This window comes from Muscardinus avellanarius, assembly GCF_963383645.1.
Source record: "Muscardinus avellanarius genome assembly, chromosome: 6".
Taxonomy (NCBI): Eukaryota; Metazoa; Chordata; class Mammalia; order Rodentia; family Gliridae; genus Muscardinus; species Muscardinus avellanarius.
In genome coordinates, this window is record NC_137791.1 from 22144518 (window position 1) to 22172072 (window position 27555).

General features: G+C 38.2%; 1 protein-coding gene and 1 pseudogene across 4 annotated transcripts in view; one reads left to right on the plus strand and one right to left on the minus strand.

Moving 5' to 3' along the window:
* The window catches only part of LRBA (LPS responsive beige-like anchor protein), a gene marked incomplete at both ends in the record, with an annotated part of 652640 nt that overhangs the window by 78824 nt on the left and 546261 nt on the right, over window positions 1-27555 (minus strand). The window lies entirely within an intron of this gene.
* On the plus strand, window positions 23564-23996 carry LOC308264677 (large ribosomal subunit protein eL32-like; annotated as a pseudogene). The gene has a single exon. The product of its transcript is annotated as a large ribosomal subunit protein eL32-like (transcript).

Below are 27555 nucleotides of genomic sequence, written 5' to 3' on the forward strand. Positions count from 1 at the left end.
AAGCTAATTAAAAATTAATGATTTCAAAATTGTTTAATAAGATAAAACAGTCAGGAGTCTCCTGAGTGTCTGTGGTATTGTGATCTGAGACTATAAAATTCTAGAAGGCTCAGCAATGACAAAGTACAAAAAAATTTTCTCAATATTAAGGCTCTAAAAACTAGGGCAATTTTATTTTATGTGTCATCAAACAAAGAAGTGGGAGTTTCCCTAATGGTTGATTACTTCTTTTATGCACATTTAAAATGGTGAAGATGGTTAGATGTAAATACTTAAAGCTTTACATCCTGATACTACATCAGAATTTTAAGCAAAAATGCTGAGAGGAAGAATTAGTCTGTGCTTGTATTATGCTTCAGAGATAACGGTGTGCCAGGGTGCAGCCCTCCCGGTCGCTATGCTGTCACAGGCCAGCCCCGAAGGGGTTGACCAGTAACTCGTGAGAGTACTGGCAGAACTTATTTCAGAGGCCTTCATGAATAAACTCTAAATGATTTTTTTAAACTAAACTAAAAATTTCATTAGTTGGCATCAAGAATTTCATGCAATGTACCAAGGCTTTAAGAGACCCAACAGAACAACCACGATAGATAAAAGAAGAATTCCGAGAAGTTTTGAAATAAATGCAGTACAAAGTCAGCTCAGGACTTCAACTTCCTTTTGATAACAGTGAACAACTGCTGAAGCAGAAGTATATATTAATAAACAAATGCACTTACTAAATATAAGAGAAGAAGAAAGGATAAACAGGAGCATATTAAAGAAAACGGAAATGAAAAATAATTCAAAATGGAATGCCCTGGGATGACACTGTTAACTTTTGTTTCTGAGATTCAAAAACAAAAACCATAAAATCTCTACTGAAAATTCTTACAAGTCCCTTTTTTTTTACATTAATATTTTAAAAATACTCATTGTATAAAACTCTTGTTTAGATCTGCATTCTTAATCACACACAGAGACACACACAAAATGCCCGTGGAATGCTATGCATCTGAGGTTTTTCTAAGCCTTTCAGACAGACAGTCCTCATTAAGACTGCAGTTAAATACGGTTTGCAGCTAGGGGATAGTAACATTCTTCTCATGCTGCTCTCAAAGCCAACCAATCAATTCTTAGTACTCCCCTAGCAGCTAGATACATCATTTACATCCAATGTGTGCTCTGAGTAAAATTTGTAAAAAAGAAAATCCACTAAAATGTCCATCACAATACAATACCATTCAACTCATCTGAGTTATTATAAAATAAATCAGTGACTAATGCCCAATTGTTCAGGATCAAATAAGATATGAAAAGACTATCACATGAAGCCTCACACAAATTGTCAATCCAATCCAGGGGGACTCATATTAGTCTTGACAAACTGTCTTGGGGCTGATATCTGTTTTTTTAATGAGATCTATTAGGCAGAGACTAAAACACTTGAGATATGCTAAAAAGTACAGTATACAGATGTCAAATACAAACACTTATTAGTAACTTTCATTTGTTTGGTCCTCATGCAGAATATCAAGAAATTAAAGCTTTAATATTATAAAGATAATAGTAAATTATTCATAAATAACTGGCTTGTGTAACCCTGTGTCAGAAATAATTATAACATATATGAATGTGTCTAACAATAAATCTCACTGAAAGAATGCAATCTACGTTATCCTGAAACTAACCCATTAAGGAAATGAATTATTTATTGATAAGAATGTTATATAAAATTATTCTTGTTTGTCTAGAGAGAAGTCAAATAATGTGATAACATAAAGGAATTGTTCACTTTTTCCCAAAAAATGCTAAGCTATTTGAGAATAAAAATTCTAAAATAAAAGGCATTACCTATGTGGAGTTAGTCTATGCATACTTTCGAGATACTCCAGAAATTTCCTGTTGTAATCAAAATTTCGCTTATATAAAGATTATTTAGAACAAAAAAAACAATTGCAATTAAAATAAATTATTAGATAATTTCTTACTTCAAGACAAAAAAGCTATACTTGTATACTATTTGTGTTTCTCATTCTGCAATTCCCAGATGAATGCTATTATTTATACTTTTGCTAAATGTTATCATACCACCCCAATTAAAAGAGCAAAATAATAACCAGTGGTATCTACAGGATAAATAATTTTTATAAAAATTAAATAAAAAGTTCAAATGTTATTTACAACTTTAAAAAATAGGAATAATCGTATTGCCAGAAGGAAAAAGGCCCGCGCAGCCCAGATATGTATTTATGCACACTTAGGTCACTACTTGAACACCCAGGCCTCCAGAAGGCTTGAGTCAGTCCCGAGATGCCAAATGCCATGCCTATATATTTTAAATACAAACAAAAATTACTGATTAACCTTTCTGCCTTGATGCACATTTAAATTAAAAATGCATTTAATCATATTTTTAATGAAAAAAGAATGAAAAATTCATTCGGTAAATCTCTAATTGTACCTATAAGTAACTGTCTTAATTTGAGCATATACAGTAATATGTCTTAAAGGAGGTAACATCTGAATTGTCAAGAAGGTAATATGCAAAATTATAAACCTGTAATTTTAAGTATTTTTCATTTGAAATAAATGCAACACACCCTTCTACACACACACACACACACACACACACACACACACACACACACACAAACGTTTAAAATGAACTAGCCTGTTATGTTTGCATGTGCTGGATTTCAAACACTAGTGGTAATGTTTCCTTAACATTGATATATGACCTTTGTAATTTACATTGAAGAAAGCTGTTTTTTTCAGCCTAATTAGAACTGTTTCAAATTTTCCTGCTAAATATATGATATAAAGTCCTTTCAACTTTTTTATTCTAAAGTTTCTTTCCATGTCAACTTTGTTCCAATCAAAATATGCTTTGAATTAAATGATTTTGATTGAATATGTGGATCGCATTTCACTCCTAAGATTTAAAGTCCAAAAAGGAAAAGTTTAGCCTGTTCAAACAAAGCAAGAGCAGCCACTTTGCGGAAAGCTATTCACATTTAAGAAGACTGACAAATTGTTTGTGTGCACCATTAGGTCTAGTTTCTGCAATAGTTGCCAGATTTCCTGTCCCTCTAATAAGATATGGTAACTCTTTAAGTGCTGGCTCTGAATTTGTAGAAAATCTGAGTAACTTTAGCAAATTTTAAATTTACCTACAGTTTCCTGCTTTGAAATAAATGAGAAAAAAAATTGCTGTTAACTATAGTATATCTAAATTTTCAAATAACAAAGGTCAAGATTTTTTCATATTAGACAGATACATGTTAAGAATGCCAATTTGCTTTCCATACATATTGGGTTTGTAGAAGTGACAAATACAGATCAATCCTTATTTTCCTAAAAATATATTAATTTAACCTGCTTAAGAATTACTTTTACAGATGAAATACAGTAATGGAAATCATGAAATACTCAATGAACTCTATTTTTTTTTTCAGTACTGGGGTATTCTACCTCAAAGCTACACCCCCAGCCCTGTTTTTTATTCTTTACTTTGAAACAAAGTCTCTCTAAGTTGTGGAGGGCCTGAGTACAGGAGGCTGGCTGTGAACCTGCAATCCTCCTGTCTCAACCTCTTAAGTACCGGGACCACAAGCGGGTACCACCACAACCAACTAACTTTATTCTACTACCGTGAGCTTAATGGTCCCCTATAATGACTACAAAAATATCATAATGCTCAGAGTGCACACACTTAGCTTACTCTAAATATGTAAAAAAAAAAAAGTAAAAAGTTTTGTACTATTTACATAAAGGAGTTTATCATTGGAGCTGGAAAACACCCGCGAAGCTGTGACATGTGAGATTGGTAAGTCATGGAGGCCTAATGGGTAAAAAGGAAGGTCAAAGATGCAGAGAAAAAAAAATTGTGGGATGCTAAGAATAAAAATTATATCTGGCAGTTTTAAAAAATGAAATTTAGTCAACACACATTGTAGTTCAGCCTGAAACGCAGATAGAGAAATCACTAACAGGAGCTCTGTCCTTCTAAACTGCCCTTGAACTTCTAGGCAGATGAGAGATTCTGGGGCAGGCGGCACGTAGTCCACTCCTACATTGATACCATTACCAAAGAAAAGTGTGAGTCAGGATCACATCTTGATAGAACCATCAAGCACCCGTGCATCTTTTGGCAGGAGAATCATTCTGTCTACGATTGTTATTTTGTAGTTTTAAATGGACTAGTCGACCAGCTGTTCTATATTTTACACACTGAAGGCCATGTTTCCTTTGAAATTCATAGTTTTAATCTCAGCTGAAGTCTGTATTGCTGTGAGCCAAGATCAAAAGGATTAGGCAAACTTGTACAATTACCCTCCTTTGCAGAAAGATGATTTTTTTTAATGTTTAAAATACTCCTGTATGCTGACATTTTATCCAACTATTTTCTTTAGAACTACAGAACATTAAAACATTTAATTAACATTTCAACCTTAGGTCACTCTTAATCTAAAATCTAGAAATTCATAATATACAGATATATTAAACTAGTAATAGTACACATAAGGAAATAGTTTTTGTAAAAAAAAAATATTTTAGTTTGGTAAGAAAGGATAGAGAACGACTGTGCCTTTGTTCACAGATCTCACAATGATGTACAAACAGAAAGATAAATCTGATAAAAGAGAGAAGTTAGGTAATGTAAAAACAAAGATAAGAAGGGGCTGTTGCATACAAGTCATGTCAAGAAATTCCATAGATTGTTAGAGGTGAGCGACGTATTTGGTGCTAAGCTTTCTAGCAGGCGACATAAAGAAAGAAACATGAACAATTACAAGAGTCAAAAATGACCAAAATGTAAAAACAAACCAGATGGCCTGAAAAACACATTATTTTTATTCCTGAGATAAGAAATTCCTCCCCTGGCAATATGACAGAATCCAGGTATGTGACTAGCAGAGGGACTTACTTAATCCTGAGACAGATTTAAAGTGTAGACAAATGGAGAGACTACATACTCTTCAGGCAAGCCTGCATAAACACTGCTTCTCTTAGGGAGGCTTTGAACGGTCTGCTCTAGACGGTATGTCATGACGAGTTCCTGGAATACAGCCATCTTCTTTTGTCAGTTAAATGCAGAGACACATGATTCAGAAACAGGTAAACTAAGTCACAAGGCTAACAATCTCTTTAAAAATCGAGAAGCAGAAGGTGAAAGACACGAACCTGTAATGAAGGCAGGCTGCCTTCATTCAGAAGGGCAGTGCCCTGATTCACGGTAAGTCCCAGATTCTCCTCAGAAAGCAATTTTGGTTTTCCCCACACAGATAAATTAAAACAAACGAACAAACAAAAACTAGCTGGGCATGGTGGTGCAAGCTTGTAATCCCAGTATTTAGGAGGCTAAGACAGGAGGATTGCAGGTTCATGGCCGGCCTCAGCTATTTAGTGAGGCCCTCTGCAACTCAGTAAGACCCTATTTCAAAATAAAGAATAAAAACTAGGGCTGGGGGTGTAGCTCAGAGGTAGAATGCCCCTGAGTTTATTCCCCAGCACCACAATAAATAAATAAATAAATAAATAAATTTTTCCAAATGCCAAACACAACAGCCTAACATAGATATTTACATATGTAAAATATACATACATAAGTGCTAAGCTCTAAAATAAGTAAAGTCACCCTAGATAACTTATTTTGAAGATTGTACATGGCTGCTATGATCTCTAAGATATATGTATACTTGAGTACGTAAAATATTAATCTGAAATTCTGAGTTATCCACCTAGGTGTAGAAAAATAAAGAAGTTTGGAGGATCGAGGTTCTTGGACAGCCTCAGCTACTTAGTGAGGCCCTTTGCAACTCAAGTGAGACTCTGTTTCAAAATAAAAAATAGGGCTGGGGATGTGGCTCAGACTCAGAGGTAGAATGTCCCAGGTTCCAACCATAGTATTTCAAAAAAAAAAAAAAAGAAAGAAAAGAAAAAGAAAGAAAGAAAGAAAAAATTTTAACAGCCATAAAAATATAATAATTTGGTGTATAAACTGCTGGAGGTTTTAGGGTCAGTTATGAAAGGAAGGAAAACGAAATTTAAAAAAATCTAATCTCTGTCCATTTGCTTATCCACATAGATCTGATAAATACTAGCAGCCTCTTGCCTTTGAAGATGGCCAGACCAGGATCCTTACTTATTGCCAGATGTACTCTAATCCTATGGGACCCCAGACAAAAACAAGAGGCTGTCTGCATGGCACCAAGGATTCCCTGCCTGACTGCCATAAACTTATGCTGGCAAACCAAAATCCTTGGCAAAATAGAACATTTATTATATCATCACTGTCATGAAGATCCAATAAAGGAAAACCTGATTAAATAATGTAAAAGCAAAAGGTTGATGAATATTTGTTAAAGCACCAGAAAATAAATTTGTTAGCCAGAAAATAGTTATAGCTGCACTTACTTTATGTATACGATTGTGAACATGTACATTATGTAAGATCAAGGATGTTTTCTATTCTGCAAGTATTGATTAATATAGCAGCTCTCACATCCATTTATTCAACAAACATTTATTGAATGGTGACTGTGTCCTGTTCTGTGCAAGATTGTGAAATGAGATATCTCTTTGGAGGGAAGTTAGAGAGGGTAAGGCCGCTCTAAGATGACTACAGTCTTCTAGGTGAGAGGCCTAGGGAGTCCTAATCAAGAAAGCAGCAACTTGGGAAGCTGAGACAGGAGGATTACAGGTTCCAGACCAACCTCTGCAATTCAGCCCCTCAGCGACTTAGTAAGACCTTCTTTTAACATTTTAAAAAATGGAGGTAGCAGCATCTTGGAGGTACAATGCCCTGGGTTCAATCCCCAAAAGCAATAAATTCAATAAACAAACAAATAAAACGCAAAATAAAAAGTGATAGGAAGGAAGAAGGGAAGGAGGTAAGGTAGAAAGAAGAGCAAATGGTGGGAGGGGAGAAGAGGGATGGATTTCAGATGTAAGTTACTGTTTACAACTCAATGCCAATGTGAGAAGTAAAGGGACAGAAACTCAGGCGCACCCAAGTTTTCGCTTTAGACTTCAACCACACTGAAGCAGCAACAGTTCATATGGCAGAAGATCAGTTGAGTTTTAAAGTTAGTATTAATGTCTGGACTTTCTTTCATAGACTTGAAATTGATCCTAAATCTTTGTTTCAGATCTAAGGCTGAAAATTGTAACAGAATTTGTATACTAATATTATACAAATTAGTATACATTTAGCCAGGTGCAACTGCACACATCTGTAATGTCAGGACTAGGGAGACTGAGACAGGAGGATCATAGGATCAAGGTCACTGGATGGTTTATTACCGAGACACTGTTTCCAAGTAAAAAATAAGAAGGGCTCCTGGGTTCAATCTCTTCTACTGAAAAACAATGACAACAAAAATAGAAGCCATACACGCACAAACAAAAATATTAAAATACTCAACAGTGAGATGTTCAAGTCCCCCCAAAATTCTGGGTAACAAAATGACCACGAAGACTTCATACCAGTGTTATCCAATAGAAATATATGTACACTACTTATGTAATTTAAAATTTTCTAGAAAGCATATTTTTAAAGGAAAAACAAACAGGTAAATCAACTTTAATAATACATTTAATCAAGAATACAGAAATATTCAAGTGTAAGAAACAAAAGTATCCTTTAATATTCGATATTAGAAATATGGTATGCGTTTTACTCGCCGGCATAAAACATATCTTAGACTTAGCCACATTTCAAGTAGGTAACAGCCAGATGTAACTAGCAGTTATAAAATAAAGTGAAGCTTTAGTCAGTTTTGAATACTGAGTCTGCACCCAGATAATATTTCATACTTCTAAAGTACAACTTCTCACACTGAAAGCAAAGATAAACCTTACAAAGCACAAAGTGACCTTCAGTGCAGTTTTGAAGAGGTCAGTACAATTCTCAGCACTGCAAAGAATGGCCCGACCTTTAGACATGACGGTAGAAATCCAGTAGCTTTAAGACTGAAATAGATGTAATGTTCTGCAACGGCCACTTACGGACCTCAGAAGGGAAGTGGCAGTATCTGAAAGATGGCACCCTGGTCGCCCTCTTCAACAGTAACAAGAGGGCTCAGGCTATCACCAGGGATGTCTCCTGTAAACTTACCAGCCCTAAAAGCCCCTGGTTACAATTCTTACATACTGGCTACTTACCTCTATCAGCTATGTGCTTTAAGAAATACCACATAACCGCTCAGCACAGGGGCATAATCGCAGCTGAAAGTCTATGTAATCCCTAGGCCATGTGGAGGTGTTCATAAACTTTAGAGAACACACCTCATTTTAGTAGCAGATGAACTCGTCTGTTTGTCCACTTCTAGAGATTTCTTAACATCTGTACTAATACTCTGGTTCTCTAAACTGCAATAAATGATGGATCTGGTTCTTTCTGACTTCTCAGTGAAATAACAGGTAGTCAATGGGTGTTATCTAATTATTTTTATGCAGCCATGAGTACACGGGCAATAAAAGACCAACCATATCGGCTTCTTGAAAGAATCAAGTAAGTGTATGTCTCCTTACCCCCTTCACTTAGCCAACTCGCATGGTCTGTTCTGGGCACACCGCTGAGACGTTCTTGCTGAGGCCAGAGTGAGTGAGGGCAAGCTTCGCTCCCAACTCGCCTCTGTGCCATGAGGGCCCTTCTGTTTCTACCTCGCTCTTCTCCTAGCTTGGTACCCTCTCTACAAACTCTCCACGTGGTCGATTCTCCCGCTCACTTTCTAAGCGTTGAGTCTTTTTCCTCTGCTACCTCCTAGTCCTAGGCAATCTGTTGCTGATATAAGCCAGTGAGAGGAGCCAGACATCCAGACCTCAGCTGACAGTGACCGCCCTCTCTGGAGCTTGGGTCAACCATGCCACTTCTTGTGGGGTGCTTCAGGCCACCCACACTTGGTCTATCCAAAATGGAACGCGTCGCTGTCCTCTTCCACTTACTTGCTTTCCTGGTCTTGGTTTGGGGCTCAGACCTTCACCCAGGAAGACAAGTAAAACCTGTGGCTGTCAACTTCACTTTCTTTTCCTTTTCACACACCCAAACCTTTCCAATTAGACAGCAGCTCTCCTTACAGTCTTCCAAGTTCATTCTGTGACTATCTGGTTCCACACTTCATATTTCTTGGACCAATGATTTTAAGAGTTTCCAAACTGTTCCTTTCCACTAAACTTTCCCCCTCAATCCCTCCTCCACGATACTTGAAGGCTTAAGACCAAGTCACCGTTTCTCATTTAATGGCTCTCCTCCGCGACACAGTGGTTCTCCAACCTTAACATGCACCAGAATCACCGAGAGCTGGTTAGAATACAGAGCCCTGGATTCCCATGCAGAGTTTCTGTTTCAGTAGATCAAGGGCAGAGCTCAAGAATTTACCTTTATGACAAGATCTCGTTGATGCTGCTAGTCCAAGAACCACCTTTTGGGCACTAGGTCTCCAAAGGAAAAAAGTCCATGCTATTTATAAGGCATTAACAAGGATTCAAGTATTTTGCCTCCAGCCACATTTCTCCATAAGCACTGCCCATGGTTCTTTCATACACATACTGCATTCTACCCTCTAAATCCAGTCAAGCCCGTCTACCGTCCTGGAGCCACACCATTCCCAAATGCCCTTTCCACCATCTTGCTCTCCCCCAGAAAGACCCTACTCTCTTCCTCTCCTTCCTTCCTCCTCTTTTCTTTTGGGGTATACTAAGCATATATTATACCACTCAGCTACACCTCCAGTCCTTTCCCTACTCATTCTTTTTTTTTTTTTCTTTTTAGGTGGTACTGGGAGTGGAACCCAGAGGCTTTCTATTCCCAGACCTATTTTATATTTTATTTGGAAACAGGGTCTCACTAAGTTGCTGAGAACCTCACTAAGTACCTGAGACTGGCTTCAGACCTGTGCAGTCCTCCTGTGTCAGCCTCCCAAGTGCAGGGATTACAAGTGTGTGCCACTACACCCAGCTCTCTCTACTCATTCTTAAAGACTAAAATCAAATGTGGATATCTTGATTAAGTCTTCCTAAACCTGCCGAAGAAGACAGAACAAGGCATCTCCTCTTTCATTCTCATTTTATAAATGTATAATGTTAAATGCTTTCCTGGTACCCCGATTCTCCTTCATGCTACATAACACAAGTATTGTATTTATCCTTTGTTATATCACATGATTATAAAAAATGATTATCACAAATCATTTTTTGTTTAGTTTGTCAATTTTCTTCACTAAACAATAAATTCAAAATGGCAGGTGCTATATACACTGTCTTTCTCATTGCTGTGTGACTTGTAGGTAGTAGGTGTCCAAAAAATATTTGTTGAATGAATAAATGAACATATTACTCAATCTATTTTCTGTGAATTAACAAATTAGTTAATCTGGATACTTACATCTGTCTGTCTGCTTCTCCTAATGACCACCTCAAAGGCAGGTTTCATATTTTTTCTAATTCTGTGATTACACGTCTTATTTTCTAGTAGGCTCTTAATAAATAACCTATTGAATAAATGAATGGCATTTAAGTCTTAGAAAAATTCAATGACTAAACCTTAAAGCACTGTAGAAGAAGCATGAAATTGACCACAGGAACTACCCAGTTGTGAAACAGTGCTAGGTTGTCAGAGTTACAGAAAGTGAAGAATTTCTGTGATTATCAGTCATTACAAATGAGATGTCTACAGTTTGTTAGCCATACAGTCAAATTTGAGATAGGATGATTACACGGAAGGAAGAAAAAGTGAAGTGGATATTAAAGTATCATCTTTCAAAGTTTTATTTTCTCTTCAACAATGTCTAGAAGATGGATGCAAATGAAATCAATAACACACTTGACAAAAGATCTAGAAAGACAATATATTATGTAAAGAAAATGTGTGTGGAGATCAATGTGGGGAAATCACTGCCCAGCTACACAAGAACAGGAAAACAATGGCAATCACAGCACAATTAATACTTAGCGAATGCTTATGATGTGTGCCCAACTTTATGTTTAGGCGGATGATTGTATTTATCATTGCAATAACCCTACAACTTAAACACTACATTTTAAAAAGCTGTTTTATAAGTGAAGCTAAAAATGCTTAAGTAAACTGTCTGATGCCACGTGGCTAGTAAGTACGAGAGGTAGAATCTGAACCCAGCTCTGACTCCCAATGCCAGGCTACTAGCAGCTACTCAATCTCTTGAATAACTCAGACACGGAATGATACACTCCAAAGCAGAATTATGAAAATACAAGAATATGAAAGCATTTGATACAGAGAATTATCAGTGGTATGGCATGTGTCCGTATGTGCACATACAGACACATGTAATAAGTATCACTGATGGCACACTTCATCAGATATGCCACATAATAAGCAGCTCTATTTACAGGTTTGACCATTCCATCACGGTTTTTACATCGACAACCTATCTTTATAAAAAGTGTCTTCACTTTATATTACAGTTCTCTATCTTCTTTACCAGGATATGAATTTCTGGAAAGAGTCGGTTATAACTTTTTATTGGCTTAACTATATATTCATTGGGAGGTGTTTTTTTTTTTTTTTTTTTTCCAGTACTGGAGATGGAACCCAGGGGCATTCTACCTCAAACAAACACTCCCAGCTCTATTTTTTATTCTTTATTTTGAAACATGGTCTCACTGAGTTGCAAAGGGCCTAAGTAGCTGAGGCCATCTGCGAACCACAATCTTCTTGTCTCGGCCTCCCAAATGCTGGGATTACAAGTGTGTGCCACTATACTCAGCTCATTGGGAGATTTTTAAAAATCAAAACCTTTTTAACAATCAATCTTTAAATTAGGACAGAAAATACAAACATATTTGTTGGTTGTGAGGTTCCAAGATTCTTGATAAAGAAGCAACAACAAATATAACAACAACAAAAACTATTTTGGAGAAAGAATTAACAATAAAAGTTCATTCTGTTAACTTCTAAACATTAATGGACATTCTCAACTTAATCAAAATGTGATTTCATGTATTTTAGTTTCTATATTTCATTTTGACATGAGAAGTATATTTTATCTAAATCAAATCACTGTGTGGAAAAAACAGAGAAAATTTCTTTTAATTCCTACTTAAAAACAACATTTTCACTTACATATCCACTGGTTATATGTTTTTGTAAATTTGTGGGAAATGTTTTAAATACTTTCATGTAATAACACTGCTCAAACTACTCAAGATACTGATTACATTTTTCTTAGATAATTTGCTTTTATGACTCTAATATTTCGTAAATGAGTCATTTGGCAGATGCTTTTAAATTAAAATATAATAAATGATAAGGAACAACAATGCCAAAGGAATAAATTTGTTTGGGGGTTATTTTTAAGAGCTTTTTAGATAGCCCCTATGATAGCTGGTAAAACACACTCTGCTGTCCCTAGAACATCAGGGTTGGAATCACTGTTATTATTAGGTTAGGAGAATTGGATCAAGGACATAAATATATTCAGAGGGCACCATTTTCCTCCTTTGTTCAAAAATATTTCTGTTCTTTGTAGGATGTGCTCCAGGGAGGGTAGATCCAACTCAAAGGATGGAGTTATGAGGTCAGAATCTATCAGATATTTTAGTCGCAGCCTAAGCTTAATTTAAATTTCTCTTACATAGGTGAAAAGACAAACAGCATGGCAAGAGTTAATTAAAACATTCCTGTTTTCCAAGGACTGCGCTGAGGGGTGGGGGCTGGGAGCTGTGGGAGGGGGAGCCAGGCAGGGAGATGCAGTGTTATCAGGGAGCAAATCCAAAGCCAGGCATGGATAGGCCTCACTAATGAGCCTCAAGTACCCTGCAGTGGTTTTCAAACTTAACTGGCTTCAAACGATGCCACCCCATGACAGAATGCAGCTAGCCATAAGAGCAGGGTGATTAGAATAAATGACTGGAGTAATTAACTCTGATGTGAAACCACCTGATTGGAAAAGAGAAGCCAAGAGCTATTTAGCTGCTGGTCCTCCAGTAGAAAAGGAAGCTTTCCCTTTCTCTTGTGTGGGTGTTCAGTCAGAACTCCACTCTTTCAAGTAGGTATTTGGTAGCACTAATGAAAAGCAGCTTTCATCCAAGGGCCTCTCAAGGGCCTTCCCATTCATTTTGAAAGGGGAAGAAAATAAAAGCTTCAAAGTAGAACTAATTTACTTTACTCCCCTACCTCTTAGTGCATTTTGCATCAGCGAAGTCTGCGTTAGTATTTGTGCTAACAATCTATCTCCAAATAATGTCATCAAATCCGAAAAAACTTTATTCATGGAATAACCAGACATTGAGGAAAACTAGACAATTTCAAGTTTTCCTTTCTTTAAAATCTTTTGCATAGAACACTTGAAGTTATAGTACTTAACTGCTGGTCAGTTGCTTTGAGTGCTACTGGAATCATTCTTCCAAATAACAAAGACTAAAATAAGGGACAAGGTTAAAAAGTATGAATGGGATATGTTTGTTTCTGAAGAGAAAACAAAAAATAAGGTTGGAGTAAGGAAAGAAAGAATACTTTTTTTTTTTTGCAAAAAGACAGCTTTCTTACAGTGCAAATTGAGCCAAAGAATACACACTCTCTCTGGCCTGCTTTATTTTATAAAGAGAGGAATTACAAAGACTTGGGGGCATTACTACCTGCTGTTTTACAAGTCATCATCAATTCATTGGGCCAATGTTGTTCTGTACCTGCTGAGTTAATGTGCCGCGACACACCCCTCCCCCAACAGGTTCACAGGCTGCCCGGTGACTGCGAGGGTGTAGTAGCACATGTAACTTAGCAAATGTTTATGCCTAAACTTGGATTTATTTGACAGCTTTACACCTTTGGGCATGATATAATTAAATGTTTTGACAGCTAAACAAAAACTGTATAAATTTAAAAGCTATTAGGAGCTCAGCATCTAGAATCAAAATGAAGCAATTTGCTTATACCCTAAGCCATTTTTAGCAATGCATTCCAATACAGAGCGCAAAGAGAAGGATATTTGTCTATCTCAATGGCTCAGCTAATTCTTTCATATTCTTCTATGAAGATATTCTTCTAAATACTGACAATGAATTTAGTATCAACAAAGGCAGCATAAACATATTTAAGAGAATCAATATATCCCCTAGACTCTATGAGTATTTTCTATAATTTTAGAAAGAGCAGTATTAAAAAGATGCAAACAGAGAAATAGTGCTTTATTCTTAAAGGGCACTGTGTGCTATTTAAAAGGGTTTAAAGCAACACAGGAGAGCAAGAGGCCCTCCAACACAGCCATGGAGGATTGGGAGGGTTAATCCTCGTCAGCCACAGTTCTGCACTGGGGATTTCCACAGTATTCTGTGCAGCTGTGTCCCCTGAGTTCCCAGTTTCCACTTCTTTTGGTAAAGGGGACTCATAATACTCCTAAATTCATGGTTTATCCTCAGGGAAGTCTACTGCTTCTAGTCTGACCTCTACACTATGTTCCTTCCACAGTACTATGTAAATACTCAGATAATGCTCTAAAAATAAAAAACCACAATGTAAAACAAAATTGTTCATTAAACTATCATTTTTTAAAATGAAAGGATGACATACCTACTCTATGGCACCATACTATTACGATGTATATATGCACGGAGCTCTGGCTTACAGACTAACTAGGTTACATTTCAACCACCATTGAAGCATTTGGACTCCATCAATACAGAAAACCATTTAAAGTTCACTTTTCATTATACATAACAGTCTCAAGCAGCACAATATCCTCGCTAAAGGTAACAGTGATCAGTTGTTTATTTTAAAAAACAAATCACTAAAATGTTTGAAAAACCAGTCTACTTTTCATGTGGTGTTTATATTTCACTTAATCATCCTTCCTGGAAAGACATCTCTAGGGGAAGAAACACTGAGAACCAAATCCTGTTTAACTTTTACATGCTCATGTCAAGCAACTTAGAAAAATATATTCTAAAAAGAGCTTCTTATGTACACATCTAAAAACATTACTGCATTATCTAATTGTTCCCTTCCTCTCACTCATGCTAACAGGATAGATGACTCTGTGTGTACCATATTTGGTTTCCCTGGCACACAGCCTGAAAACAGATTAAACTTTCTCTTTCTCGAATGTTCAAATATCTGTTGTGTGGATTGTGGGAAGAATGGCCTGGGACTCAGAAGCTAAGAGCTGCAATCTAGTTATCTAAAAAAATAAAATAAATCTTGAGTCAGATCATTTAAACACTAGTAAATGTTTGAAGACTTAGTGAATTTCAGACCACAAAGTAGGTATTACTAGGGGTAAAATAAGAAATCAATGTCATCAAAATACTACATATTAAAGTGGCCCTCTTTTAAGACATTTTATCACAAAATTGTTTTATTATTTTCTTTCCTTTTTTGTGGCAGTGGGGATTGAACCCAGGATCATTATACCTCTAAGCTAGACCCCAGATCTATTTTATTTACTTTTTTGTTATTTTGCAATAGGGTCTCACTAAGTTTCCAGGGACCTTGCTAAGTTGCTGACGCTGTCCTTGAACCTATGATCCTCCTCTCTCAACCTCCCAAGTACTGGGATTACACATACAACCACCAGGCCCAGCTTATTATTTTTATTTCTTTATATTATTTATTTCTCTTCTCCATGGACAGCATGTTTTGAAAATATTATTCGATACATCTGAAAAACTTGTATAACGGCTAGACTTTCTAATTACAAAAATAACCAGTGGTGCTGAGCTGGTATGAGTTAGCTAAATGAAGAGGAAAAAGATTTTAGCCATGTTGCCTTTTCTTAGGCAAAGGTAGTATGTTTTAAATGTTTAGAAACTGCTGTGGCAGCTCCAGGGTTCAACGACCTTTGGCTGAGATCCACTGAACATATATAAACATCATGCCTAGTAAAATATACTAATTTTGTAGACCCAAGGCCTTTTTTATGTACTGCTAAGAAAAGAGCTATAAAATAATTATAACAAATTCTTTCTTAGGTAGAAATTTTTATGCTGATTGAAAGAGCTTTTAGATTTCTTAGACATAGATTTTAAGTATTGTACATATGTAAAAAAAAAAAAAAAGGATATAGCTGACACAAATTGGTTATTCAGAAAACTTTTTTGAATTGCTTCGCCACCAGAAGGTGTTGGTTTCTGTTTTTCCATACAATACTGTCCTCCGTGCCTTTAAAGGCATTAGTAAGGCAGGAATTTTAAAGAGTTCTACGATTATATCTGGAATTTTCTTCTAAGTCTTATGTCCTGTGTGCGTGCAGTACTGGGGGTTGAGCCTAAGGCCACTTGCATGCTAGACAAGTACTGTACCACTAAGCTATATCCCCAACCCTCTAGGAGTTTCATTAAGTTGCCAGAGCTGGCTTTTTTTTTTTTTTTTTTTTTTTTTTTTGGTGTACTGGGGTTCCTGGGGTTCCTGGAAGCCCTTCTACCTCCGGGCTATACTCCCAGACCTATTTTATTTTTGGAAACAGGGTTTCCTAAGCCAGCGCGGCTGGCTTCGAACCTGCGCCACCACGCCCAGCCTCCCAAGCTGGCTTTGAACTTGCGATCCTTCTGCCTGAGCCTCCCAAGTAGCTGGGATTACTGGCATGCACCCTGCACCTGGCCTATGCCACAAGTACTGGTGCTAACACTCTTGATCTTTTCAACAGCCTTATCATTTATTCCTTAAAACCGTCTCTTAGTACTTTGTTCATGACTGTCCCACTTCTAGTCTCTTCTGGTCTATCTTAATTCTTTCACCCTGACAACGTTGCCTTGAAGCTTACCAAAGAACATTAAAAATTATGTTTATTGATGGGCTAGAGATGTAGCTCAGTCCTAAAGTGTGTTCCTAGCATGCACAAGGTCCTGGGTTTGACTAGTCTAACACTTAAAGAGAGGCCTAAAATTCAGATTTGGGAAAGGGAAGTCTTTCCTTATTTCATAATTATTTTTCTTTCTCCATGGTACTGGGGATGAAATCGAGGGGAACTCTACCTCTGAGCTACGCACCAAATCCTATTTTTCTTCATTTTTAAAATTTTGAAACAGGGTCTCACTAGTTGCTGAGACTGGCCTTGAATCTGCCAATTCTCCCGTCGCAGCCTTCCAATTCCAAGTACTGGAATTACAAGCGTGCACCACCACATCCAGCTATTTATTTATTTATTTATTTATTTTTGCGGGTCTGGGGATGGAACCCAGGGACATTTGACCTCCGAGCTACACCCCCTGCCCTATTTTTTATTCTTTATTTTGAAACCGGGTCTCACTGAGTTGCAGAGGGCCTCACTAAGTAGCTGAGGCTGTCCGCGAACCACGATCCTCCAGTCTCAGCCTCCCGAATGCTGGGATTACAAGCATGCGCCACCACGCCCGGCTCTATTTCATTATTTTTAAACGCAACTCCTTTTATAAAAATATTAGTTTCTTTCAGAAATACAGTTATCCATCTGTATGGCTAACTGTATCGTGCAAGGTCCTGGGTTCCATTCCCAGCACCGCAAAACAATAACAAAAAGCCGATGCTGTTGTGAAATAATTAATAAATATTTGACGTGTTTCTTTAGTTCTTGATGTAGAGCCTCTAAAAACTCTTATTTATTGCTTAACAATAAACAAGACATCTAATAATATAATAATTTGTGGAAACACCCACAAATTATTGTCAGAAGTGTTGTGTTAATACAGAGAAAAGAGTACTTTCCCTTTCGGAGGCTGTGTGCTTATGGAAGGTAGATTGAGAAGGCCTAACATACATCTAAAAGGAATTCTAAGCGGAATAAATTGAGAGGATGAGGAAGAGGCAATATCAATATGTTAATGCCTGAGAACTTTCTGGACTGTTTTTAAGATAGAAATTCTAGATTCAGGATAAAAAAGTAAACCCAAGCAGAATAAAGAAAGATAAATCCACATTTAGAAGCATTGCAATAAAGCTGCAAAATACTAGGCAGTTAGACTAATGCTGAAAGTGACCAAAGCACCTAAAAGATAACTAATCGATTCCTCAATGTTAAACAATGTAGGGCAGAAATTACTTAAGGATATCTTTTAAATCCTTAGAGAGAAAATAATAGTCATTTTATTAGCCAGAGAGTGAGAATGGAATAAAAGTCATTTCAGATAAAGAAACCCACCATGTCCGACACATAAAACATCTCTCCAGGCTCACCTTGCCTGCAGGCTACCAGCTGGTAACTTCTGCTCTACATCCGCAACTTGATGCCCTGGCTTCCTCTACCTGGGTCTGGCACCAGTAGCTGAACCTCAGTCTGCTCAAGGATGATCGTGGCCATTTGTTTTCAGAACCTTCCCCTCCACCTCGCATCCCCATTCCTGATAAATTCACCACCATCCTCTAATCATCTAGAAGTCAAAATTGTAGAATACCACTGAATTTCTAATCAGTGACAAAATTCTACAAAGCCCATTATGCATTTCCCTTTTTTACTCCTCTGGCCGCCCATCCCCACTGCCATGTTTAAGTCTATGCTATGTGGGCATTTGAAAAAGCACCCTAAAGTGCTTTCACAGTCTCACCGTCCCCACATTCAGTCCTCTGTGATGAACTAACTTCCCAAGCGGGAACTTCAGCTACACCACTCTCCTCCACACAATTCTTTCCTTTTTAAAACACCTTTATTGGTGCACTGTGATCAAATATCATAGTGGGGTTCCTACAAACAAGCATGCCACAGGTCTGGGTGAGTTTTCCTTTGGGTCCTTCCCCACTCCCCACTCCTGCAATAATAGTGAGGTGGGTAGTGGTGCTTTCCTACAAGGGCATAGCAAAATTTGAACTTTGAACTGTTTATTTAATCAGTTCCTCCACAGGATTGTGTGTGTGTGTGTGTGTGTGTGTGTGTGTGTGTGTGTGTGGTGTTGGGGATTAAACCCAGGGGCATTCTACCTCCAAGTTACACCTTCAGCCCTATTTAAAATTTCTTGTTTGGAAACACAGTCTTGCTAGGTTGCTAAGAGTCGCTCTCCATTGCTGAGGCTGTTCTCAAACCTGTGGTCCTCCTGTGTAAGCCTCCCAAGCACAGAATTCTTAAACGCACTTCTTTATCCATACAGTAAACCTACCTCTCCCTTGTCATGGCATTCAATTCCCTCTGAATATCTGACTTCAAACGACCTTTATGGTTCTTAAATCTTAATGACTCTCAAATATCAGTTAAACTGATAATAAAAATCAGTTACTCCCCCCAAAAAAAACTGTTACCCCCAAATGGCTTATCTCTTTTCTGTATCCGTGTTCATGTTCTTTCCTCTGCTGGAATTTAATTAAAACATGTGTCTGTAGATACCTACTAAAGGTCTCCTATGTGTCAGACCGCTGTGCTTAGTGGTCAGGAGTGGTGGGAGGTGGCTAGGGAAGAAGGACAAACAAAAGTTCCTGTATTCACACCTACTTCTTGCTGTCTCATGCAGGATTTATAACATTTCCACCTGCCAACTCGTGTTCAAATAGAAGCTAGATCATCACCTCTCAGGGAAATGTAGACAGCTTTTTGTGTCTCATGAATAGCAGAGGAAAATAACCATGGCACTCCAGGTTCTTCCAGACTCATGATCCTCCTAGTAACAATGGCCCTGAGCTATAAAAGAGCCTGACAAAAGATAACACCATTACCATGATGTCATTTTTACCAAAGAAGTAAATATGTGGTTTCTGCTTTACTTCTACTTAATCAGAAATGAAACAAAAGATTCTACTTCCCCTGCATATTTATAAATAAGACTTTATTCTAACCAAATATATTTGAGAATGTAACTATAAATGCTCCACTCACCTTGTGATTCTAAACTACACAGGAAATTCTACTTTTTTTGTGTGTGTGTGGTACTGGGGTTCCTGGAAACCCATCTACCTCCGGGCTATACTCTCAGACCTATTTTATAATTTTTTTTAATTTTTATTTTTGGAAACAGGGTCTCTTAAGCCAACGTGGCTGGCTTTGAACCTGCGCGATCCTCTTGTCTCCGCCTCCCAAGAACGGGGATTACAAGCCTGCACCACCACGCCCGCCTGGAAATTCTACTTTGAAAGGATCAGATAGTTTTGAGATAGGTTTGAAATACAGAATATCCATGAATGCAATGAAATGAGTGTCAAGGTTTTCTAGTTTGAGGGCCAGAGTGTAAAAGGTACATTAAAGTGAAGAGTCAGTTGGGCATGGCGGTATGTGCCTATAATCCCAGTAGTTGGGAGGGACAGACTGGAGGATCGCAGATTTAAGACCAGCCTCAGCAACTTAGTGAGACCCTACTTCAAAATAAATATAAAGTAGCGGTGGAGGTGTATAGCTTGGAGGTAGAATGCCTCTAGGTTCAACCTCTAGTACTCCTCCCCCACCCCAAAGGCAGCACTGTTTTGTTCCCTCCTAAGAGAATAATTATTTCATCTGGATGAATAATTATATAATGAAAGAAAGCAAGGATTCAGAGCAGGAAATGGAATTAGAGGCTGTCCAGTTTGGGGCCAGGTGTTCAAAGTCAGCTAGACATTTAGCCACTATAGTTATGTGATTTTTGATTATTGACTTTTTGGAAGAACTGGTTTCATATTTGCTTTAGTTTTGGTGTCAAGTATGCTTTAGATCAGAAGTTGGCAAACTTTTTCTAAAAAAGATAGAATATTAAATATTTTAGACTTTACCATATTATTATTGGGTTCTACCATTATAGCCCAAAGGCAGACATGGACAGCTAACAAATAAACATGGTGGCTGTATTCCAATAAAAGTTTATTTATAAAAGTAGGGAGTAGGCTAGATTTGGCCCATGGACCACTGTTTAATGAGCCCTGCTTGAGAGTCACAAAAAGAGCTTTTAAGTACATTAACTGAATTCTGATGGTTTCTTTACTGAAAGAATCTGGTCAGGGGTAGAACCTTAACCACCAACAACTCAGAAACCCAGGGGATGGCTCTAATACTGCAGGAGACTTGGTTTCAGTGTCTCCCTGGTGCTAATTTCCTTCTCCCTACAACTACCTGAGACTACAATGCTAGCATCTGAGACTATCTTGGAAGACTTCTAGTCTGACACAAAGGTCCTTCCTCAGTGGAACCAGAAACTCAGCCTGACATCATCCACCACCAGTGAACATCTCTAAGGTTTCAATTCTACCAGGCCAGCTGTAACACCAAGCAAGTCACTCATTTTTGCTAGGCTCAGTGTCATCAAAATAGGACTGATATCTACATTAGAAGAATAAAATGGGCAATATAAGAAACAATGTCTAAAACCATGCCGGGCACATTAGCAGGTGCTCAGCAAGTGACAGTCCCATTCTGGTTTACCACTTCCTCCCAGCAACACCCAAGCTACTCAACTAGATAATGTTAAATGATGACTGCAAAACAAGGTGATGAGAAACTGCGAAGCCTGCTTCAAATAGAATGATCAGGGAAGGTTTCTCTAGAAAGAAGGGTGAAATCTGACTAGAGACTGAAAGGATAAAAAACAGCTAGCCACAGAACATTCTGAAGGAGAATATTCCACCTGGGCTGAACAAGAATAAAATCCTAGGGGTCGGGAAGTTCTGGCATGTTCATTATCAGACAGGAAGTAGGAAGCATCTTCCCAGGCAGTGATCTCTGATGCTAGCCACTGAAGTTCTGAGCATGCCAGACAATGCCCTTCCCTATCCTGCTCCTTCTGCAGCCTCATTTCCTGCCACTAAGACTTGCCTGGTGGTCCTGGTCTGAGGTGGATTCCATGAATCGATTTGCTGACTGAGCCTAGTACTTCAATCCACATGAATGACTTGCTTGTTGCCAGATGTCTGCGCTTAGCTCAATGCCTGGCACTTCCTTGCTTAACTTGAATAATTCTAGAAAGATATAATATTCTGCTTTTCCAGGAAGAGTTTGACAAGGGAGGTGATACATGCTTTATAACTCAATTTGTTAGATAGTTACAAGTTCAAGAAAGCATCCTTATTTATTGTCCTTCTATTTGTTAGTTGGCTTGTTTATTTAATCTGATTACTTGTTCAAGGAAATGAAAGTGAACATGATCTATAGTAAAAAAAAAAGATTCCTTTTTAAAAATTTAACTTTATAGCGGTAAAATATGAAATTACTATCTTAATAAATCTTTATTTTGAAATAGGGTCTTGCTAAATTGCTCGGGGTCTCTTATAACAAAAATTTAAATGTATAATACAATGTTGTTAATTATAGGGACAATCATCTCTTATAACCACTGATTATGACCACTGGTAAGTAACATCCCCTTTCCTCCTCCTCTTAGCTCTTGGCAAGCATCATTCTACTCCCTGACTCCATGATTTTGACAATTTTAGATACTTCATCTAAGTGGAATCAGGCAGTATTTGCCTTTCATGACTGGCTTATTTTGGTTAACATAAGGTCTTCCAGGTTCACCCATGTAACTGCATACTATATGGTTTCCTTTTTTAAAATGATTGAATGAGCCGGGCTTGGTGGCGCACGCTTGTAATCCCCACGCTTGGGAGGCAGAGACAGGAGGATCGCGCAGGTTCGAAGCCAGCCGCATGCGCTGGCTTAGGAGACCCTGTTTCCAAATAAAAATATAAAATAGGTCTGGGAGTGTAGCCCGGAGGTAGAAGGGCTTCCAGGAACCCCAGTACCACCAAAAAAAAAAAAAAAAAAAGACTGAATGATATTTCATCAGATGTACATACCACATTTTCCTTATCCTATTCACATGTTGGTGGCTATTTAGGTGTTTGTACTTCTTGGCTCTTTTACATAGCACTGCAATGAAGAGTGGAAATGCCAGTATCTCTTTGAGATCCTGATTTTAATTCTTTTAGATAAATAGATGTGGTAATTTGAGGTCATGTGGTAGTATACTTTCCATATTTTGAGAAATCTCCAGTTTTCCAGTGGCCATTTACATTCCTGTCAACAGTAGACAAGGGTTCCAATTTCTTCACATTCTCACCAATACTCACTTACCAATACTCATTCGTATTTTTTTTTTTTTGTGTGTGTGGGTTTGGGACTGGAACCCAGGGGCATTCGACCTCTGAGCTACACCTCCTGCCCTATTTTTTATTCTTTATTTTGAAACAGGGTCTCACTTAGTTGCGGCAGGCCTCACTAAGTAGCTGAGGCTGTCCGCGAACCGCGATCCTCCTATCTCAGCCTCCCGAATGCTGGGATTACAGGCGTGCGCCACCACGCCCGGCTCATTCGTATTTTTCATAAGTCGATCTAACATGTGTAAGATGGCATCTCATTGAGTTTTAATTTGCATTTCCTTGATTTCAGTGATGTTGAGCATTGCTTCATAGACCTGTGAGCCACTTGTATGTCTTCTTTGGAGAAATGTCTATTGAAGTCTTTCGATAATTTTTAAATCTGGTTATTGGTTTTTACATGGAGTTGCAAGAATTCTTAATAATTGTAAAAATTAGCCTCTGATCTGACACTGGTCTGAAGACGCCTTCTGTTTCTTGGGTTGCCTCTTCACTCCTGAGAACTTCCATGTCAGGAGCTTCTGAGTTTCGTGAGGTAACGCCGGTCTAGTTGTCACTTCTGCTGACTGAGCTTTGGAGTCCCATGCACAAAATAATTGCTAAGAACACTGTAAGAAGTATTGTTCCACTCTCTCTCAGCGCTGCCTACGGAGGTGGCAGCCATCTCCCACTCGCCACAATGGCTGCCCTCAGACCTCTCATGAAGCCTAAGATTGTGAAAAAGAGGACCAAGAAGTTTATCCGGCACAAGTCAGACCAATATGCCCAAATTAAGCAGAACTGGCCGAAACCTAGAGGTATTGACAACCGGGTGCAGATAGGATTCAAGGACCAGACCTTGATGCCCAACACTGGGTACGGAAGCAACAAGAAAACCAAGCACATGCTGCCCGGTGTGGACCAGAAGTTCCTGGTCCACGATGTCCAGGAGCTGGAAGTGCTCCTGACGTGTAACAAATCTTACTGTGGCGAGATTGCGCACAACGTCTCCTTCAGGAACCACAAAGCCATCAGGAAAGAGCGGCCCAGCTGGCCGTCAGTCACCAACCCCAACGCTGGGCTGCGCAGCGAGGAAAACGAGTAGGCGCCACGAGCGTGCTTTCAGACGTGTGTGTAAATAAAGCTACATAAACTTAAAAAAAATAGTGTTGTTCCTAAATTTTCATCTGGGAGCTTTATGGTTTCAAGTTTTATATTTATGTTTTTATCCATTTTTAGTTATTTGTGTAAAATGTGAAATAAAAGGTCAATTTTTTTTTTAATTTTATTTTATTGGTGCACTGTATTCATACATCATAGTGGGATACAAACTTTTGTAGACATACATGCACACATCGCCCAGTCAGCCCCCACCCGATCCCCATCCCATTCTCTCCCCATCCCTCCCTCCCATGCTTGGCTTAGTGGTTGACATCTAGTATTATAGCAATTTATCCAAAATTAAAAATGATAATCTCACATAACAGTTTCATTTGTCTGATACCAAGCTTTTGATGACTTAAAGATAACATTTCAATATTTCTTTTTGCTTTCTTTCTTACCAGAGAATATTTTTTTCTTTTATTTAGGTGAAACTATCATATATTTATTTTTCAGAAAAAAATCTATCCTGATATGGAATATGGACTCTAGATACCCAAAACAATCTCGAAGCAAAAACAAAGCTAGAAGATGTATATTTTCTGATTTCAAACCATATAAAGCTACAATAATTGAAACAGTGTAGTACTGTTCTAAAGGCAGATATATAGACCATTGGAGTTAAATACAAGCCTAGAGCTAACTTCTTCCCTATATTGTCAAGTTATTTTTGACAAGGTTTCCACGAAGATTTGGTGGTGGAAATAATAATCTTTTAACTAAATATTGTTGAAAAATAATAATTACATGGAAAAGAATAAAATTGGACCCTTACCTAATCCCACATACAAGTATTAACTCAAACTAGATAAAAGACCTAAATATAAATCTTAAAACTATAAACTTTTAGGAGAAAATCTGGGTCATAAAACCTCACAACATTGAAATTGGCAGTGATTTCTTGGGTATGATTTCAATGGCACAGGCAACAGAAGAATATACAAACTCCCTAAAAAATAAAAGAAAATATTGTATATCCAAAGACAATGTAAACAGAGTTAAAAGTTACTAATAGAATTGGATAAAATATTTCCAAATGCTATATCTGAAGGTATATTAATATTCCAACTAGAAATCCTAAAAATTAACAACAATAAAGGCAAACAATACAATTTAGAGATAGGTAAAAGACTAACATAAATAATGAATCTCCACAGATAACCAATCTTAGTTGTCTGTTGGATGGAAACTCTTGTTTCTCTGGTTCTGGTGAGTGTTACCTATTTCTTCTTTGTAGTTAATCTCTTTGAGTATTTTCTCTAGTGCTGGTTTTGAAGACATAAATTCCTTCAGTTTCTGTTTGTCGTGGAAGCTTCTTATTTCTCCATCTAATTTGATAGAAAGTTTTGCTGGATAGGAAATTTTTGGCTGGAAGTTGTTTTCTTTCAGAGTTTGGAATATGTTACTCCAAGCCCTTCTGGCTCTCATGACTTGGTTTGGGAAGTCTGGAGTGATTCTAATTGGTTTGCCTCTGAATGTCACTTGGCCCTTTGTTTTTGTTGCCTTTAAGATTCTCTGCTTGGCTTCCACATTGGTCATTTTGACAATTATATGGCGTGGGGATCCTCTTCTCGGATCCTGTCTAAAGGGAGTTCTATAAGTTTCCTGGATCTGTGTATCAACCTCTTGCTCTATATTTGGAAAATTTTCTGCTATTACTTCCTTGAAGAGATTGTTGATCCCTTTGGTATCACTTTCTTTTCCCTCCTCTATTCCAATTATTCTTAGGTTAGCTCTCTTAAGATGGGCCCATATTTCTTCAATGTCAGATTCCTGCTGTTGGATATCTTTTTCTAGATTAGAAACTATGCATTCATTTTTGGATTGCTCATCTTCTAAGAGCGAGATTCTGTTCTCCATGTGGTCTAATCGGTTGTTTGTGCTTTGAATTGAGGCCTTTACTTCATTAATTGCATCCTTTATCTCTTTTTGGCTCTCTCTGAGTTCTTTTCGAAGCACCTCTATTATTTCTACAGTTATTTTCCTGATTTGATCTTCTAGAAATCTCTGATTTTCTGTTTTATCAGGTTCTGATGCTGTGGGGTTGTGCACATTCATTACTTCAGTGTTATTCCTCTTTCCCATGATTTCGGAGGTTTGTGCCTTCTCTGGGTTCTTCCCTTGGGTCACTTTGGCTTCACTTAAGGTGCTCTGGATCTCGAGTCTGTATTATCTCAGACCCTACTACTCCTTTACTGGGTTGTATCACAGAGTCTCCGACCCAGGGAGTCGATAGAGGCTGCTTTAAACTATGGGGGGTGCCAGGTTGCACGCTCTCCTATGGTGTGATATCTCTGCCACCACCACTCCCTCACTGGGTCAAGTCCCAGGAGGCACAATACTGGGATTTCTCCTCTGTGGCCCGCAATTTGACTCACTGTTCTTGAGTACGTAGATGTAGCTGCACTGGACTCGGTGAATTCACTGCTGCTGCCGCCGCCGGTGGCAATATGGCGCCTCTGCCACGCCCTCGGCCATGAGGCTGGCGTATTTTTTCTTCTCTGGTTTTGATTTCCACGCTGAATCCCTGCAGCGTGTGCTGAGCTCAGCCACTGGGAGCTTTAAATGCTGTCTGCGCCGAAAGATCCCGCCTGGCTGTTCCGCATCGGCTCACCTCGGCTTGCTGTAGCCGTCCGCTGAGTTCGCCGCTGCCGCCGGCAGTATGGCGCTGCTGCCGCGTCCTCGGGCGCGTGTGTCTCCTCTGTGGCCCTGAGCTCTGTTCTCAGTTCGCTTTCTCTCTGGAGCCTGGTGGTTTTTTTGTTTTTCTGGTGATGGTGTTTTCTGGCTATGAAAGGCGCTCTTTTTGTGGTAATGGAGATTGGTTGTTAGCGGGACTCTTAAGCCCCGCTTTTCTCGGTCGCCATCTTCCCGGAAGTCTCAAAAGGTCAATTTTTTTATGTGTGGGGAGATCCAGTTTTAATAAAGTTCAAACCAGATATGTAAAAAGTGCTTTGTAGCCTAGAAAGTACTATAATACGTATTAGAGAAAGAGCAGAAAGAGAGTAATGGACCTGGACTCTGGGAATAGGATTTTAAAGTCTTGATGCTTTTAGTTGTGTGTCATTCTCTACCATCTTTTCAGAGTTTCTAGTTTCCCAGCCGCCTCAAAAGGCTCAGTGACTAACATGTGAAAGCTATTTATTTTTTTTTTTTTTTTTTTTTTTTTTTTTTTTTTTTTTTTTTTTTTTTTTTTTTATTTTTTTTTATTTTATTTTATTTTTTTAACAATTTTTTATTGAACATAAATAGTATACATTTACACTATATTTGGTGCCCTCTCCCCCCGCCCCCATTTTCTCCCCCCCCCCCACCAATGGTTGGCCAGGTTAACCATGTCTTATTCATAATTTTACACATGTTCAGGTGAAGATGCTCCTTAATCAAGATCGGCCTTTCTCCTCTCCTATCTTTCCATTAAAACTTAGCTAGTATTTCCCCTCTAATATCTGGGGTCCTACTGGTATCCTTTGTGTTTTCTAGTTTGGGCATATTAGAGGAAACAT